The 20,239-nt window shown below is 40.4% G+C and overlaps 3 non-coding genes across 3 annotated transcripts; all 3 read right to left on the minus strand.

Moving 5' to 3' along the window:
• Positions 1–611: 611 nt before the first annotated feature.
• trnad-guc (transfer RNA aspartic acid (anticodon GUC)) lies at positions 612–699 on the minus strand. Its single transcript is given in 2 exon segments — positions 612–647; positions 663–699. It is a non-coding gene; the product is annotated as a tRNA-Asp (tRNA).
• A 5,544-nt stretch (positions 700–6,243) lies between these two features.
• Positions 6,244–6,336, minus strand: trnar-ucu (transfer RNA arginine (anticodon UCU)). Its single transcript has 2 exons — positions 6,300–6,336; positions 6,244–6,279 (listed from the first exon to the last, which is right to left on the minus strand). It is a non-coding gene; the product is annotated as a tRNA-Arg (tRNA).
• A 9,126-nt stretch (positions 6,337–15,462) lies between these two features.
• trnai-uau (transfer RNA isoleucine (anticodon UAU)) lies at positions 15,463–15,556 on the minus strand. The gene is made up of 2 exons: positions 15,519–15,556; positions 15,463–15,498 (listed from the first exon to the last, which is right to left on the minus strand). It is a non-coding gene; the product is annotated as a tRNA-Ile (tRNA).
• Between the last annotated feature and the right edge of the window lie 4,683 nt (positions 15,557–20,239).

Here is a 20,239-nt window from a genome sequence, read left to right on the forward strand (position 1 = left end):
AAATTATTAAAATAATAATTATTAAAATATCAAATTGTGTTTCTGCAACATTTCGTGCACAGTACGCCATTTTTATCTAAAAATAAAACAACAGTCACAACGAGAGCTTATACGCAGTCTGGGGTATATTCCCCTTTTATATTTTTGCCACTTTATATCGAACCTGTTATACTCCCAGAAGTGCACAGTAGCTTGTACAAATGTACAATTCACCACTGGTATAAACAGATGTGTGCCCTGTTTGCCTTTGTAAGCATTTGTTTAAAAAATAAGTTCACAATACGATAAAAACACAGAAAGCACAAACTTCATAATACAACGATACAAAATCAATACCAAATCATTATGCCAATTAAGTACCTATCCTTTGAAAACAGAGAACACCTTTATATCTACAAAAAACTTGACATTTGTATGTATTTTTGAATTACAAAGCAGACAGAGTAGTCCCTTAATTCAAAGATCGGATCTTGGCCAAAACAAGACAATCAGACGTGGGCTGAATTCGGAACAGGAACCTCTACTTCGTCGTTTATTGAACTTTTGATAAATGTCTGAATGAAACAGATTCGCTTTTTTAACTCTTTGATTAAAGTACACAAAAAGCACCTTCCTTCGAGCCGGAATCGAACCAGCGACCTTAGGATTCCCGAATGACTCTACGACAGTCCTCCGCTCTACCAACTGAGCTATCGAAGGGATGTCAAGCAATGCCCCCTAGCACATACTGCCCAATGTAGTGAAATGTTCCGGGTGATTTAAATCCCACTTCGACATCAAGTTTCCAACTCGTTTCCTTAGTCTTGTTTACCTTGAATTTAAGCCACGAACCAGGATTCTACTGTATAAACTTCCAGGGATATTACAAAATGTTTGATGGGGCATCAATCATTCCAGGCGGAAATTGACTCCTTTTTTTTCTCGAGGGATCATATTAAACATGTCATTAGTATCGAGAGGAGGATCACCATGAGACACAAAACAAATAGTTTCTTTCTGTCTTTATTAGAAAGTAGCGTTTGTGCTACATTAATAATATTTTCGTGGAAATAAAGAAGTTTCGAAATGTGGTTTTGAGTTAAATATTAGCGTGTTCATGTAATTAGTTTGTGTTTGTCATTACTATATATATATATTGCCATGTTACTAGAATTTGTAACCGAAGTTTACTAGTTGTGTTTTTTATGATGGTTAGACATTTGTTGATTACAATATTGTATATAATGTATAATTTGAACTACATATTTTTCAGGTGTGAATAGTTGTATATTTTAAGAATAAATTTCTAAAATAAATCATTGGCTTTATTTACTAGTTTCTACACCTATAAAAATCTTTCTTTGATGTATAATAGACCTTTAACTATATATGTATAGTAGTCTTCTAAATTTATCCGTATAATAGAACTACAACCATTTATGTATAATAAACATATAATCAATTTCATTCTAGACCAGTTACGGAGCACAGTTACACGTCTGGTATGCGTTCAATAGTCGTATATTCTACATCTTTTGCCCACTGGGATGTGCCGATTTTAACTTGGCAAACCAAGATACACATTTTCTAATGAAACCTTAATTAAAAGACAGTTTGTTTCTCGAAAGCGTGTTATGTAAAAAAAGAGAAAAACGAAAATATATGGATGGTAATCTTTCAAAGCTGAAGATTTTACTTTTGAAAAATTGACATTTTATGTACTGTATGCAGATGCATTCGCTGGTTTTAGAACTTTGCTGTACTTCCTGAATCATTTTCAGTATTATAAAGTGGGTGTAGATTTTTCTTTCAGGTTAGGACGCGAGTGTGTACATGTGTTTGATTTTCGTTTCACTGATTCTCATTGAAGATTTGGGAATTAACGACGAAAGAATCAGTTGCCTCGGAAAGCAGAAGGTTTGGTTCTCAACGATATTGAAGACACGCCCATGTAGAGCAGCGGGTGATGATTTGTGCTATAAAAGACCAAGTGCTCAAAGTGACGTCTGCGTTTACCGTTTAGACTTTTCATCTCGGGCGCACTTTTAGAAAGCAAAGATAGAGCAGTTGTGTTGAATCACATTATAGCAGCGGAAGCGTGCTGGGCCCATAACCCAGAGGTCGATGGATCGAAACCATCCTCTGCTATGTACACTCTATGCACGATTGATAAGCATACCATCAGTTTAATGAAGTGCATTAAAACTGTTTTTTTCTCTCGTGTGTATGAAAGCTTCACACTTAAGGTACTATTTCATCTTTACCAATAGCAGATGCCCAAATGTATCTTTGGTTGTTCTGCGATCCTTCATAGTTTCCTCAATTCCTTCAAATGAACATCCATATCAAAGCAATTATGTATATATATATTACAATTAAGGTACATATTAAAAATATCAACGCACATTTGTATAATGCTGATTTAATAATGATTGTCAAGGATTGTCAAGTTCTCCAACAAATCTGTGTTCTAATTTTAAAATATTTTTGCTAAGGATAAAACGGGTGTATAAATGAATTCTCCCAACAGCCAGTTAAAGAAAAATTCCACACGTGAAGATGGTTTTCTTGGACATTGACTTAGGTACTTATTTGTTTACTTGTTGTAGTTGCAGACGAGTAAAACACAAAGATTTCCTGCCACATTCAAGAGGGTTTGCGAAGAAATCCCTTCAATTTTTAGCGGAGATTTTGTTTACATCATCACAATCTGAAGCACGTCCCTGAGTACGTTTGACCCACCAGCCCTTTGTTTAACAGCTGCACAGGGACACATTCCCGTTGCTTTTCACAACTCACATGTTTGTAGTTAAAGAAAATAAAATACTGTCATTTTCCTGCCAGCTGGCAGTATTTCTTCTGCACTGACTAAGAGTAACCAAGAAGTTCATTTCATCTTTCGCAGGCTGTAATCTACAGAAAAGGAAGTGAATACTTGTATTAAGCTAAATCAAGCCGACGGAGTTGCACTGCTGTTGTTTTCCTCCACTTTTCGTTAAAAGGAGAAAAAATCACTGGCATTTTTTGGAAGCATTTCTTCTGTCCTGAGAAGCAAGATTTGTATTTTATCTTTCAGAAGTTGTATGAATTTCTTGAAGTTCAGAAACAACTTGTTCCAGAAAAGAAATTAACACTTGCTTCAAAGTAAATCAAGACGTCGGTGTCTCTTGCTGTGTGTGCTCTTATCTGTCCATCTCTCTATCCTCTTCTCTCTGGCAGTCTGTGTAGAGTATCTGAAGGGGATGTAACACCACTTGGAAAAGAAAAAAATTCTCAGGAAAATTCTCAGGCAGAATAAAAAATCATTATTCTCTTCTCAGTAAGATTCACAGCTCAGACTCACACTCAGACAGGATCTCAACTCCGTACTGCTCTCTATCCTCACAATCCAGAACCAGAAGATATTCAGACAATCAGTGCTGCTACATGAACAATATCAGACAGAACAGCCTGGACTCATGTCACATTTCCCCCTTTTATCTTTCCTCCCAGCCCTCTTAGAGACATAGAAGAGCTCCTGGTTCTCTTCTCTGTGAACTGGGCTCAGGGGTCACTGATCTGGCAGTTGTGGGCTCTGTTCCAGGTCGAAAGCAAGAAGGATCTATTAACGCTTTCCAGGACTTCCAAACTCTTCAGTATTACTTTCTTTACTGTATGTCAGCCTCCCAAAATGTTTATAAATGTTTTATGAGTGTGGAATTATCTTATTATTTATATACAGTATTTATGTAATAAACAACAGTAGTGACACTATGATCGGTATATTGATTATTTGTAGCCTATGGTCCGATGGTCGTGTCTACAATAGTGACCATTTGACCAGTCTGTAGCTCTGAGCAGTGGGACTCAGATCACACAGAAGACCCGCCTGTGTGTGATTCCATACCAGCCCTGGGATTCAGCTACTCTCACAAATGTCTCAGAGACCGTCTTATAAATTTACAATTAGATGAAGTCATGTAACAGTTTTACAGATAATTTAAATAATCAGACAGCAGTTTTGGCAGTGGATACATCTCCACATGGGAGAAAGGAACTGAAATATATGTGCTCACTGTAAAGTAGGAAGAGGTGGTCAGACAAGCAAAACAACTTTGCAGATAATGTGAAGTGACATTGTTTTGTGTCAATCAGCTCACAGATTTCGCTTCATGTGCCTTAAGCTGTGCAATTTGTATGGTTGTTGAATGAGATTGATTTCTTCACAAGCCCAGTCAATTGACAGTGGAGAGCTTGCCGACACACACCTTCATGAAGACTCTCTTCATTGTCAAGTCGCCTCCTTTGCATACAATAGTAGCACCGACACTAAGAGAAAGGATGAGAAATAGCGTTTATCAAGCGATTGCAGTGTTTGTTTGACTGAGGATCCTTGTGTGCTGAACTGGCCTCTGGAGAAGTGTAGTGCAGTAAAACAGAAGGTTTGTGTCACTCAAGATTGTTACAGAACAGAACAATACAATTACAATACTTTTATGAGAGTAAATATTACTGGTGCATCACAGTTCTTATAATGGTGAAAACAGGAGCACCTTCTCTACATTTTTGACTGAAGTATTTAAATGGAAAGAAATACTATCACTATGCAATTCATAAATGCAATTGACCTCCTCTAAATGTTCTAGTTTGATGAAACAATGTATGGAATTAGGTGACAATATCGGAATTCATTCAAATGCTCAGGATTAATTTTCAGCAACAAAAAAAGTGCTCGGAAATATTTTACAAGAATGAAACCTTACATTCACCTAAATAAACATTCACCATCTACATTAGCAGAGAACAGTAGGACAGAAGGTTAGTGTCACTGGACACTGCATCAGAGAGGCCGATCTCTTCTCCCTCATTATGCAGGCTTACCCACTCATGATGAACTGTCCTCCAGCGATACTCAGCTGCCATCATCGACTCAGACATGACGTTCATGTACATATTATACCTTAATATGGCACTGCGTTACAATAATTTGATCAAAACAACTGGTGAAAAAAAAGATAAAGACTTTGTCCAAAAAAGAAGCATTTATACCTTTCCTCTCCTACCAGCCATTACAAGTCACCTAGTTTTTAATTTAGAGCTAGATTAAAGCTCTAGTCTCTTTGGGGGTGTGAGTTGGAATCCCACTGCTGCCAAATAAGAAGCAAAAAACACACATTTGCTGCAGAAGTAACAGGAGAATTTGTGCCATTCAGCCTCATAGCGTGATGTCATTTTCTCAGGCTCATTTTTAGATGCTTGTGATCGAATCTATGATTCTTATGAGTGTGCCCTCCATAAAGGTAGCACAGATATAACGTGCCAAGTTTTCAGAGAATCGCATTAAATACAGGTCAGAAGAAGGCGACAAAGTGTCCGCTAGGCAGTTCAGCTATTTCAACGGTGTTCTCTGTTGTTTAGGTCCAGAATGACACCCGTTACAACCAGGAAACACACAGTGTCAGGCATCAAAAAGACTTCCCAAAACCCTGATCCTCTCCTTGATCCGGTGATGGCATCCAGACATTTCCTGCAACAAAGCCAGGATACGGTCTTCAACAACACGAGTGAAAGGCTAATTCCCAGCTTTTGCAATCCTTTGCAAAGAAGGACCGCATGTGCTCAGTGTTAAATGCGCTGTTCATTATTATTATTAATAATAATAATCTATACATTATATAGTGCCTTTAAAGGTGGCTTTTCAAAGTGCTTTACAGAATGAAACCAATAAAGTTAAAAAATACACAAGATAAGCAGGATGAGAATACACAGTTAGAGGAGTCAATAGGTGGTGGTATTAAATACAGTAGGAACGGAGGGGTAAAGAATAGTTCATTAAAGGCTCTTCTAAAGAAGAGGGTTTTGAGTCTGGATTTGAAGGAGTTTAGAGAAGGTGACTCTCTGATATCCTTGGGAATAAAGATCCAGAGCTTTGGTACAAAACAGGAGAAGGCCCTGTCACCCATAGAGTGTAGATGGACTGGGGGACAGATAGGAGACCAGAATTAGAAGAGCGAAGGTTGTGAGGTGGGGAGTAGGGCGATAACCCAGACAGGTACTGTGGTGTCAAGCCATGGAGAGCCTTATAGGTGAGCATGAGGATTTTGAAGTTGACAGGAAGCCAGTGCAAGGAGTCCAGGACAGGAGTAATGTGATCACAGTCCAGTGCTAATTTCTTTCTTGTGGCTGCTGGTTCATTTTCAACTGTGGACTCTTAAGAAGTCCTTTATTTGACTTGATCAACACTGATCCCTAGAGGATTTTGAAAGGTTGAATCAAAATGATACATGACTCTGGTGGGACTCGAACCCACAACCTTTGAATGACTTCATTCTATCAAAGCCTAGAAGTCCAATGCGCTCTCCATTGCGCCACAGAGCCAACCGATGCATCGCTATATAAAACAGCTACAGAAAGCTGTAACTCATGCTTCTCCCGTTGTCTTTAAATTAAGCTCCATAAATATTGACAATGAGTGGCCTGTTGTCTACGAATAGATACCGCTGGGATTCACACCCAGGGTCTCCTGGTTTTTAGTGAGGCGTCTTAACCAGCTAAGCCATGGTGCCAAACCTGCTAAATGTTATCCACAACTTCAACCACCTGTGAGAAACGGGCAACTGCAGTGTTACGCCTGCTGGCTCAACAGATAATCCTTTTCGAAGTTTAAGGAGAGGATTTCTTTGTCAATTCAATTAAACATTTTAGAAATGCTGAACGATTGATGTGTTTCACGCGCAGAAATATTTTATCGTTACGTACTTTTTCTGTGCAGTAAGTTCTCCTTCAACTCCGCCCAACAACAGAGGTCGTTTTTAATACAGGAGTAAAGGCACACTGCACATCAGCAAAACATCCCGTACAGGTTTAGGGAGAGCGACATCAGTGATTGGAAGGTTGGAAGTTTCGGGTCACTTTTTTATTATAGATTCAAGCAGCCCTGAATACCTTTTCAAGAAACATTTCAGAATCCCAGTCACGTCCAGTATGATTGCTACACAGGTCTACAGTATACAATCAGAATACTGTTTGTGCATTATATAAAACACACCGCCCAAAGCATTTCTAAAACAGGAATTACATGTTTCTGAATGGCCCTCCTTTATAAATAAAATAAAAGGTCTGAAGCCTGCTCCAAAGAAGCACTTTATTCAGAGCTGACAAAGATGTGATAGGAAACATCTCGGAAAATGAAGATGCAGTCATTTCCACGCGTCGCACAACAAGAGCTGAACCCACCCGACGTTCTCAAGAGAGTAAGGTGTAAGGAGTGTGGCTGGGTGGTCTAAGTGCTGGGTTTGTGCTCCATTTTCTTCGCTGGGTTAGGTTTGAATCTTGCCACTGCTAAGTGTTGGTGGGTTAAGACCTTCCTTCTATTGCGACGTCAATGGGTAAAAGCTTTGCTTGACAGTCTGTCGAGAGACTGAACTAGGTGTTTCAAGATAGTCTTTGTCAGCTTAACATCAAGGCATAAAAAAACCTCATTTTGTGTTCCCAACAGCAATGCTCTTTGGTCCCTTCAGCATTATGCAGGGAACAACATCTGCCGTGATCACTTTTGAGTCAGTGTGAATCGTAGTGTGCCGCAATTGTTTTTAAAATTGGTTCTGTAGTGTAAGAAAAACTGGCCGTTCAGGGACGCCAAATATGTAACTGTAGTGGCTCTCTGAAGGCACCAGTTCTGTAGGGTTTGGGCATTTACTGAGACAATTATTTATTGTAGCAGTAAATCACAAAGTTGATTCTTTTGATGGCTTTAGAGTCCAACCATGCGACATAACTCAAACAACGCACACACACAGGTGCTAATACACGAGGATACATTTATTAATACATAGAATATGCATGTAAACCTAACAGATCTTATCGAGAGGGTTATCAGAATACAAAAGATATATATTCAATCAGTTACAAAGTGTTACACATATCAAGAGGACATACGTTCAGTATATCATTCATTAAGACCGTTTCGTAAAGTGAACTTGGTTACAACTTCTACATTAGATACTCAAAACAAGTACATAACTCTTAGGAATTAAATTGATATCAACTGGTTTGGATAACAATGGAATTCTCGAGCTGTAATGCAGTGAAGTTGAATACTCATCCAATTTCTGGGGATTCAGATCTCCTGCGGGCACAAACAAACAGTTGCAGGCTGTTGCTGTCCAATCCGTGCTCTCTGGCTCGGTGCCAGGCTGTGCTGTGCGGCTTGTGACGGTGCACTGCTGATGCTCACTGTTGGCTTTAACTAGCAAAGTTTGTGCACAGGAGAAAAGATGACTGTGGGTCCCAGAAAGTCAGGAAGAGGACCGGTTCGTTCCTGATGAAGAGCTAGTTCTGAATAGTGATTCAGCTGTCCACAGTTCCGACCTGTTCACGAGGCCTGCTGCTGGTTACTCTCTGGCAACCTCCGCTCTAGACTCTTAGAACAAAGGAAAGTTCTGGCACTCGGACACACTGGCCGTTCCGTGGTTGTCCGAGCTGAGTCTCAGGATGGTCAGGAGGCACGCTGCGAGAATGTCCTGCCCTTGGGAGCCTTCTGCTCCTGGGCCGTCCTGCCCTGGAATTCTCCTTTGAATTCCCTTTAGAACAGTCCACAGAATCCTCTCCAGAATCTTACTGAATCTCCCTGAATCTTACTGAATCTCTCAGGCTCTCTGTGTTGCCTGTTTTTACCTGGAGGAACTTCAGCTCGTTGATTGGCTGAAAGTTCCATGGGCATCAGAGTCCCACGTGGGTTACTCGGCCCTACCAGCCCCTGATTGGTTGATCAAGGTGAAATATGAGTCACTTACTCCTGACACTTAGGAATGCAGTCCAGATGTCCAACTGGCACTCCCTAGACAGATAGGCACCAATGGATGACCATTGATCATGATAGCCAGGCTTAGCTAAGTGCATCCCCTTTGGGAGCTGTCCTTATCAGGAACCTTAAATCAACCTGCATGAATAGTTTCTCTGTGGCTGCACCACAGAGATGAACACAGAAATGGGGCCTCATTTGGGAAGGCTCAGAACACTTAATTCTTTCTTATTAATAAGCCTCGCCGCTACAGTAGGCATGGTGCATTTGTCTGTGAAACTTGAATGCTGTGCTTTTTCACGCAGAATCATCGGCAGGAGCAAAGCTTATTCAATCTTTGCGCACAGCGCTCCATCAGAAATACTTTGTCCAAGTTTTGAAGAGATTGTGGGATTCTCTGCACACGCTCACATCGCGTACCTCAGACAACACCACCATTCGATGGGAAATTGATTCTACTTCTTGCAGTTGTTCCTGTGGTTGTGATAGTTACAAAGTTGCACTTTCCTCCACCTTCTGCTATAGTATTCATTGGGTGAGCTTCATCAATTGGCTCAGAAAGGTCAACTGTGCTTCGGAAAAAATCAGCAGCAGTGTCTTTATTTTGTCGGTGAGTATGGCTGTCTTTTAAAGCACATGAAAAACACGAGTTTGTGGATTTCTCCAAATAGCACAAATTCAGCTGTGCAGAGCCTTACTGCTTTCAGAGGGTCTTTTACCGACGCTGCTGTAGTAGAGAAGTGACATAATCACAAACGCAACCATTTGTGCTGGCTGTTTAACTAAGTATTAAGCTTTTTTAACTATCACATGATTTTAACTAATTTAACATCATCTCCAGAAGAGCACCTCGCACTGCTCACTGAGCTGATGTATGTGCCCATTTCTCAAAAAATTAAATATCATCTGAACTGATTTTTTTCTACTTTAAATGCTTTCCTACTCTTTTAATATTTCAGTTAAATCTTTTATTTTGAAGTACTTTCCATTGATATTAATCCTAGTCCCGATGAATGATTCTGGGACATGGTGCGTCTTGAATAATGTTCTTATAGGTTTCAGTTTGGAAAAGTGCGCTCTCCAGAAGCTACCGAAACCTCTAATGGTCACACAAAGCTTAATGCAATAGCAACGTTTGGGGTTGAAAAAGAATATAACTTGCTATGAATATGAACACTGTTCCAGGAGGCGTGTAAGGACTATTTTGGCTCAGATCACCAATTTACCTTACATTTCTGATCCATTAATATCGCTATTGAATGCTAAAGGTAGGTCCTGGCAATACTTCTTGAGATCTTCTTTAGAAAAATTAAAAAAATATATATTTCCAGTACTAAACAAAAAGTAAAAAATACTGATTACGTGCAACTGATAAAATCTCTCTTCCAGGGACGTTGTAGCTACATGCAAATTACAATGGAAAACTTTATCAGCTTTAAAAGTTTCTTTTGCATTTATAAGACGATCAGCATGACACTCAAAACATACCTGTATTCAGTAAGCGGTGAGTCTGCTGGCTGAGCAAGTTGCCTCCTCTACACACAATAGCAGCCCTGACGCTAAGATAAATGAAAAGAAATTGCTTTTATTGGGCACTTTTCATATCCGATGAGCTTGACATCTCCCAAGGGCGATGGAGTTTTTTTGCGACACTGCTTTTCCCTTTTTTCTTCTTTCTGTACTCTGATGCAAAAAAAAAGAGAAATCATGTAAGGGAAAAATGTTTTTTTTTCATGGAGAAAACGTGCACCAGGAATGTTTTGTTTTGAAGAAGTGATTTAACATGATACATGACCTAATTTACTAGAGTAAATGCTCACACTGCAAGGTCTGCTTTACTACAAGAGAGAAGTAGAGTGAAAGATGTCATAATTGCACTGCGTTGTTGAAGAAAGCATCTTTTTCTTTGAATTCTAAATCAATCAGAATTTCAAAGTGAAACACAAACCCTTTGTCTGTATTAAAGAGATGATATTTTAAAACTGATAAAAATGTAGAAAACACGTTTCTCACTTAGAAATTTAGGATGGGATTATTACTATTACTAGTAATTACTAGTTGCAGTGCTGAACTCACCATGGTGCAATTCAGTTACATGATTGGCCAGTGGTTTCATGGATAACGCGTCTGATTTTGCATCATGAGATTGGAGGTTCGACTTCTACCGGGTTCGTGTGTTTTTAAATCAGGCTACTCAGAAATAGAAGTCCATTATGTGAATGAACCGCACCTGAAAGCAAACGTTGGTCAGGTTTCCTTCTTTCCAGCATGAAATAGCAAATCGTTACAAAAAGCACCAGCTAATGTCCAATAGCATTAGTCATTTTAATTAACATGAATATACTGTAAGGTCTTGGTACATGGGATTGGATTTCATCCACAATTTAAAAAAGGGCAAATTATATTTATAGGCTTCAGACACATTTAAATACAAAAGTGACCTAAAACTCTGTAACTTTCAGGTTAGTTTGAACCTGTAATGAAAAAGGGGCCTGAAACTTCCATTCTGTGATGTAACTGTCTCTAAAGTCGGACGTGATGTTTCACGGATGTGCAGTGTGCCTTTTCTCTTGTCATGTTCAAAATGACTTGCTGTGTAATTTCCTGAATGCGTGTCCTGTACTGCTCTGTTATTTCATTTAGATTATCTATGTGGTGTACAGATAAAACCAAACGGCATGGTCTAATTCCTGGGTTCGGCACCAGCTGAACCTGAACATACATCATCCGATCTCAACATGATTTGAACACACAACCTTTTGATGTGGTATCAGATGCACTACCATCACACCACTCCCCATAAGTGCTTTTAATTCCCCCAAGGAGAAAAATATTTTTTTTCATTCTCTCCTGTGAGAAGCACCGCTCTTCCAACGAGGGTCTCTTCTTCCCAGACCACAGATTATTTTTCCTGTCTGGCTCTCACACAGAGGGCAGACACACTGTCTCCACTAATGTGTTTACTACATCTATAGATCTGACCCCCTTACAGCCCTGATATTCCTGGACAGGATCCCATATTGAGCAGTATTTCTCGCGTTCTGAACTTACAGTGTGTACACAATGTACTTTATACACAAAGTAAGTGTTTTCGTAACTCTTGGACGTTTTGTCAAAATGTTACTGGCATGCCAAAATCGCCCCCTCAACTGAACAGTCCCACCCCCCTCAGTTTTGGATAAATTGTCAATGGTCAGATAACTACACTAACCCCGAATTCACAGTTACTACATCAGACTGTTTAATGTGCAGGAGGGCTATCTGTCCAGGAACAGCACGTTACATAGTGTCTATGTTTTGGGGTGTCAACATTATTATGACCTTATTTGCTCAGGTGGACCAATGCCTTGCAGTAGTTTATCCTTATACTTACAATCGTTATATAACTAGGACTGTAGTTATAGACGTTTCTACTTTCTGTTGGTTTTACAATGATTTCTTAATGATTCAGAACCTCGTTACCGTTGATGTTGTTGCAAAAATGAACACATATGGTTGATGCTCCAGGCAAAAATAATCACGTGAGTTCTGATGAACGTGGAACTGTTCTTCATCACTAAATACCAGATTGCTTGTCGTTATCTTCTAACATGAAATACTAATCAGTGGCATGCTTGCGAGAATTCACTTGGATGGTTGCAATGGCTCCATTTAAACCGAAATATCACTACCCCCCTCAGGATTTCAGACCCCCCCCCCCTACAGATCATTCCCCTGGCGCCAGTCCTGGGTATAATGATGAACATAGCTGCCTTGCAAGCAGTGAATCTGGGTGTGATTCCCACCTGACCCATCAACAAACCTTTTCCAATGAATCTTTGATCAATTTAAAAAAGTCTTGAAGCTGGTAGGCTAGGGAAGAAGCACTGTTTGAGTACACTGAGGAAAATGTGCTACTGTGCTGTGCTGCTCCAGTAGCGCAATTGGTCAGGTTGTGGTGCTTTTATAGTGGAGTTATACCGAGGTTGTGAGCTCAATCATCACGTGGAGTATGTTCTGTTTTCAGCTGCAGAAACGTGCTGTTGAATTTATGTCGGTTCTTGTGTTACTTTTTCCTCTTGATGGAGCTGTATTAATGCAGGCACACCTGCTTCCATGTCAAGTTATTTTATCGTTGCTTACAAACCAACACACTGCAGACACCTCTGATATTGTCACTGCTTGTGGGCCACGTGTTCCTGCTGTCAGCCTACCATGATAATACACCTATAGAAATATTACTGCTGTAATACAGGAGCGAAGAAACAAAACGAAAGCACACCAAGTTTAAAAAGGTCAAAATGTGTCAAAGCCCTTCCTCGAGGAGAATGGGGTTCAAACCTACTTGTGCAGAGTATCATGTATTAAGAGGAGATTGCCTTAACCACTTGGCCACCTCCATACACACTTCAGCCCCCTCCGGACATGAGTTGACTCTTTCCCCATACTCAAGGGTAATTTTCCTCTTCCACCTACAATTTCAACATTTACCTTGTGAGATGTCAAACCACAGAGCCTGTGCTGCGCTTCAGTGTTAGCTGTAGTGGACACCCCATTGAACATAAAAAGCATATTGAACTCCTTGGACATAAGCCATTTCTCGTCACTTGCTCAGCGAGCAGGCTCAGCGCACACTGAATGCAGGTGTCTCAGAGCAATTGAGATGTGTCCAAGTGGCTGTAAAAGGGATATCTGATGCCAGTGCCATGGCTTAGTTCTCCGACGGCAGGCATAGCGGCGCGCCGGTTGGAGTATTCTCGGTCGCATTTAATGGCAACGTCATGGCAACGTCAGCTCAAACCACCAAATGGAGACAGGCGTGCTGACAAGCTGACCCTGCTGATGCAGAATTAACACTAGGATGTGAGAATGCTGTGGCTTAGTTGGTTAGAGTGCCTGCCTAGTAAACAGGAGATCCTGGGGTTGAGTCTCAGTGGTGCCTGTCTTGCCACACAGTTTATCATTATGGAAAGCAACATCCTTCTACATTAAATTTAATGGAAGTGTTCATTTAATTTTAGAAAATTTGGACTGGGGCGATGTATTATTGTAGCGGCGCAAGCTCACAGTGGTGCACTTGAGGAATGCGGTACAAGGGCCAGTGGTACATTGGATAACGCATCTGATTACGGATCAGGAGACTGTAGGATCGTAATGCTCTTAAACCCAGTACCATAACCGTAGTGTGTTCAGTCCTACACAACCTTTCTATCGACTGAATAAGCCTCCTGTTCCATCTCCATCTTCTTCCCACACATTCCGGCTATTTCAGCACCGTTATTGTTGGACCACAGTCACAGATACGTAAGGGACACTATTCTGAAGAACCGTCTTAAATAAATAACGTTGCAAAAGGTAACAATAATGTTTTCTTAACGTAACCTTACATTTGGGCGTACAATACAATTTTCTGTACCCTCAAATAAAACAAAATCTTACTGCTTTCTCCTGAGAAACACAAGTGTAGTGTTAAATCACAATAAATAATACAACAAATATACTAAACTAACACCCAGATGTGACAACACACAGCTATGACAGAACACATTGAAGACTTAAAAGCCCTTTAAATTTTTATTTCCTTAATTTCCATTCTCTTCCCTCCCCAGGATAACTGAAAACTAACTATAATAAAGACTGTATATGCATTACTTGTAATACAGCTACTAATAAAAATATACATGGAAGATATACATAATAATTAATAAATAACACTTTTATTAGTAAATACGTGTAATGATAACATTCATTGTGAATATTTGTGGTGTCTGGAAAGCAATTTTAGTTAAATATAATAATAATTTTCAAGCAAGTGGTGCATAAGCTTGTTACTTAATGAGTACATTATTTCCATTACATTCAAGACAGTTCTAATGTGATCGATTGTTCTGCTTAGTCCGCTACTGAGTAGCTTAAAACCTATGAAGAGGTGGTTTAAGCTAGACTCCTAATGCAGTAACATCTAACGGGCAGCAGCTGTTATTTTAGGTTTGTTGCAATTGAGAACAGGTTTAGTACAGAGCTGCTGACAAATTTCAGTGGAGTTTATTGTATAAGGGTTTATTGCAATTGACCCATTGTAGCTACCAATCAGCAGCAAGGAAAAACAAACTTCACTTGTGCCTTTTAAAAAAAGGGAAACAGAGTAGTAGTTTATGTGGTAATTTCAGGTACAATGTAAGAACTAAAGTTATCTACTCCCATAGTAATGCGTGGGGTCCTATAAATAGAAAAAAAACAATTTTAACCCGAAAACACAACAAACACAAAACAAGAAGTCTTCCAGGAACCCAGGTAAATCCCTGTAGTAGTCTAACAACTACAAAAAAAAAACAAATGCAACAACTTCAAAAGAAAAAGAACATTAAAAACAAATCTAGGGAACAACAAAAACACAGAGTCTAATTCGAGAGCTTTTTCAAGTCTTCAGTGCTCCTCTCGTCTCAGTAGACCTCTCTCATATATTTGTGTACAGGTCAGCTGGAGGTACACAGCTGATGGTAATTTAAGTAGGGAGCTGCGTCAGAATGCATGGGCTTCAAAGGAAAAAGTCAAGGTTTATTCCATGCTGAAAAGAGAAGGAAACACAATGTTTCAGCTGTGGAGCCTTATTTGATTGTGACTCGAAGTAAACCTTTACTTCTTCGTTTGATGTTAATTTATCTCCATCAGATACCTAATAATATCTAAACTTGACAGTTGCTTTCAGTAGCTAAAGACACTGCTCCAGGTGAGGCTCGAACTCACAACCTTGGCATAACTTCGCTGTGCACTGCTGTATAAGTACCGCGCGCTGACCGATTGCGCCACTGGAGCTGTGCAAAGTGTGCGCCTCATACAGACTGACGGTGCAGAAACACAGGGTGAAAACGGTTTCGGTTGTGGATCCATCTATACATGGGGAACACTGAAATAGCAAGGAGAATACAAGAAAAGAAACTGAAAGAATTGTGCTAACAGCAAAGGGGGACGGAGGGAGGTGGTCGGACAAGTAAATCAGCCTGGTAGATTGTTTGTAGCGACATTTTTGAGTCAATCGGCACACTGATTTCTCTTCATGTGCCTTGAACTGTGCAGTTTGTATTTTCGTTGTAGATAGGTTTCTTCAGAAGTCCAGTAAATTGACAATAATGGAGAACTAGCTGACGCACCCCGTCGTGAAGACCCTCTGTTAGGTGATTACACGTTTCATTTTCAAGTCGCCTCCTTTACACTCAATTGCTTCCTCGACACTGAGAGAACATGAGAAATGGCTTCAATTTCAATGTGAAGCGCAGTTCAGGCTCGATGGCTTCACATCTCCAATCAATCAAATAAAATTGCAGTGAAGCGATCTAAATAAGACTCTGAAGTACTGGGAAAGATGATTATTTTGAGCGTGCCTCCCAGGGTCTGCTACGAGGCTGAAGTTGGCTTCTTATTCGCCAGCTTCTTATGCGTGTTTTTCGTTCCACCTTAAATGCTGCTGCTGTGATGTTATGTCGCCTTTCGCCTGTAGATGGCTCTCTTCGATCAGTACTAATCCGGCTGGAAAACTGTAGACATCTTCACTGAAAGGGAATATCCAAATAGCGACTGTCCAAACTATATTTTTGTATGGAATATATTTCAGAAAATCGCAAACCAATTTTAAAAACTCACCATAACACGGACTTACACTGGGAAAAAGTGATTGCACTTTCTGCTTATTTCTACGGCCTCCCCCCTGATTATGAAAATGTCTCACAGTTCTGACACTGATGTGTGAAAGACAATGTAACAGACTATCAAAATCCTGAAGTACAAACAATTTTAATGCACCAGTTTTTTAAATATGACCCTCTGATCTTGGCATGTCAGAATACATTGGGAAAAATTATGGCACGAATTGCAATGTCACGCATTGTTGAGAATATCACTGACCTTGCCGATATTTGCAGGGGATACGAATGTTTTGCACATGTTGAACTACAACATGTAAAAATTGAGCTCCTTAGTCAATATCACTGGGAATGTCCAATAATGACGTACATCAGTAGCCTCAAAGAAACTTAGACTCACACATGGAGTTTTATCTTTGTATGGAGATTGGGAGAATTAATTTATACTCTCATTGCTCATTAGCTAAATTATTTTAAAAATATGACACAGATTTGTTTGAGAAACTTGTAATTGCCTTAAAGAGAGTCTTCTTGAAGATGTGCACCAGCTAGCTCTCCACTGTCAATTGACAGGACTTGAGAAGAAACTGTTCTCATACAACCAACATACAAATTACACATCTTAAGGAACATGAAGAGAAATCTGTGTACTAAATAACATAAAACTGTCGCTGCAAATTATCACCAAGCTGTTTTATGTATCTGACCACCTCTTTCCTACTTTGCAGCGAGCACAATTCTTTCTGTTTCTTCATTGCTATTTTACTGTCTCTTTCCCCCATGCGGAGATGGATCCACAGCCGAAACTTTAGGTCGGTTCCTGTTACTCTGTCCGATTGAAAGAGCTGTATGAAAGGCACTCCCATCTCTGCAGGAAAGTTATTGCTGCTCTCAACACAATATACTGCAGCCAAATGTGATAGCGATACTGTCACTGCCTGTGGGCCACGTGTTCCTGCTGTCAGCCTATTATGTCATGTTCATCCACACCCAGAAACATTACTGCTGTAGCACAAGAGTTATAGGTGCAGTTGATAGAGCATGAATCTCTTAATCTCAGAACTGTGGGTTCAGTCCCCACATTGGGTCCCTCTGTGTCAGTTTGATCCCCCAAATCCTCCTAGCATGACCTGATGGTGTAACAGTGATACCCAGTACCCAGCGTAATTCAGCTTCCTTTCCACTTGATTCAGATTTTGATCTGAAATCATCGGCCGAACAAAAGTTTGTCTAAATCGAGGGAGATCTGCTCTCAATCAAGTATTAAACACTTCAGCATTTACTGTTTGAATACTGCACTTTGTCAAAACACTGCCGCTTCTTAAGCTAATAAGTAACGGTTTTTGAGCATGCATTGTATTGTTAATGCTTATATTAAAAAAGCATAAATTCACATAATGGAATTTTGACGGAACAAAGTAGTCCAGCCCCTTTACAACATTACATACCCACTGATTAAAGCTTAAAACTACAGTAGCAGGAGTAATAATAATGGCAAGAACATGTTTGGAGTTTGGCATTTCATTTATTCTGCGGAAACATCGTATCGGAATGAACTGCCCGAGATAAAAGAGTAATTGCAGCTTCAGATCATATTTTCCAGAGCATTGCATTGTTCTGTTCATGCTGACTACACGCTTTAAATTTGTAATTTACTGCAAGCGTTGCTTTTCCAGATTTTTCTGAAATTCCTCGCATTTGACTTGACTTGAACTTTATTGCCATATGTAACCGGTGCTGGTACAATGGAATTCTTACTTACAGAAAGTCTCTCGATTGTAAAACAAGTGTAAAAAAAACAAAACAAAGTGCAAACAGTGCATCAAGACAATGTACAAACAAACAATAGACAATGTGCAAGTAAACATGCAGACAGTTTGAATATAAACAATACAGACGTGTAAACAATGACTGGAGACGTACAATAAATAAATTAAAATGAGGTAGATGGTGATGGTGTAGGTGCGGTCCGAGGGGGATGGCTAAATGTGTTCGCCAGTCTCACTGCTTGTGGATAAAAGCTATTGAAGAATCTAGTGGTAAGTGTCCGTATGCTCTTATATCTCTTGCCTGAGGGCAGTGGGGTGAAGAGCTCATGCCCGGGGTGGTGACTGTCCTCTGTGATGGCCAGAATTCTACCACGGCAGCGGTCCTCATAGAGCTGTTTAATCTTGGTGAGACCGCAGCCGATGATCTTCTGGGCCATTCTCTGCAGTGCCTTTCTTTCTCGCGAAGAGGTGTTGCCATACCACACGGTGATCCCGTTGGTGAGGACGCTCTCGATAGTGCAGCGGTAGAAGTTCACCAACACATGTATTGGCATCCCCCATCGCTTGAGGCACCTCAAGAAATAAAGGAGCTGCTGAGCCTTCTTCATGATAGAGTCAGTGTTCACAGTCCAGGTTAAATCTTTAGAGATGTGAATTCCCAAAAACCTAAAGCTGGTGACTGTTTCCACTTCCGTTCCATCAATACTGAGTGGGCTGTGAGTGTGTGGCCTGTGTCTCCGAAAGTCCACTATTAGCTCTTTCGTTTTCTTTATGTTCAAGTCCAGGTTATTGCTATGACACCACCGAAGCAGCTGTACAACTTCATCCCTGTAAGTGGACTCGTCATCATCACTGATCAGTCCTATTATAGTGGTGTCATCGGCAAACTTAATGATGTGGTTGTTGCTGTGTCTTGCTGTGCAGTCGTGAGTAAATAGGGAGTACAACCTTGGACTCAGACAGCAGCCTTGTGGGGTTCCAGTGCTCAGGGTGAGTGGTGTTGATGTTTTATTGCCTATCCGCACCACCTGTGATCTCTCGATAAGAAAGTCCAGCAGCCAGTTGCAGACAGAGTTGCACAGACCTAATCCCCTGAGCTTTGTCACCAGTTGACTGGGTATGATGGAATTGAATGCTGCACTGTAGTCCAAAAACAGCATTCTCACATACGAGTTCTTAGTGTCCAGGTGTTCCAAGGCTGTATGCAGAGCCAGGGAGACAGCATCATCCACTGATCTGTTGCTCTGGTAGGCGAACTGCAGGGGGTCCAGGGACTCTGTGATGGAGGAGTTGATGTGTGACAACACCAGCTTCTCCAGGCATTTTATCACCACAGATGTTAATGCTACTGGGCGGTAATTATTCAGGCATTCCACTTTTGTCTTTTTGGGGGTTGGAACAATAGTGTTTTTTTTAAAGCAGAGCCAGCACTAAAATATTTCATTCCCATCGCTGAATACATCGTGGAAACGGTATTTGCAACGGAATGCTGTCACACATGAAACCTCTTTGTTTTTCGGTTCTGAAGTTTGAAAATGAAAATAAAACGGGGGTCACCTCATAGGCTTGAAAGAAGTCCAAGCAGCATAAAAACCCGCGAATTCTCACAAATTGTGTTGCATTGTGCTGCACCTTTCTTCTGCTGCTTTTTTAAATCAGCCTTAAACATTTGAATGCATACCTTACTGCTGCTAATCACATTCACGTGTTTACGAAGCTTTTTTCTGTCCGTTATGTTTTTGCTAAGCAGTTTCTCCATTTTCCTCGTACTGTGATTGTGAGCGAGCACAACAACACTGAAACAGTGTAAAGAGATAAAAAAGTCAGGGTAAAACGCCTGACTGTCGGGAATGGGATTTGAACCCGTGCCTCTATTTGGAGAGCGAAACACAAAGCTTAAAAGACATGAAACTGGGAATTTGCTGTTTTAAACCGCTTGGCTATCCTGAAAAATGTGTGCTGATTGTACCAGTCGCATCCGATTTTCCGTAACTTTAGAACGATTGATATGACTGGACAAACAATTTATGGCGTTTAGCATGACATGGAAAACGGTACCAGAGCATTCGGGTCCGGACTACCAGACTCAG

This window comes from Lepisosteus platostomus, chromosome 5 (assembly GCF_059453375.1).
Source record: "Lepisosteus platostomus isolate fLepPlt1 chromosome 5, fLepPlt1.hap1, whole genome shotgun sequence".
Classification (NCBI taxonomy): domain Eukaryota; kingdom Metazoa; phylum Chordata; class Actinopteri; order Semionotiformes; family Lepisosteidae; genus Lepisosteus; species Lepisosteus platostomus.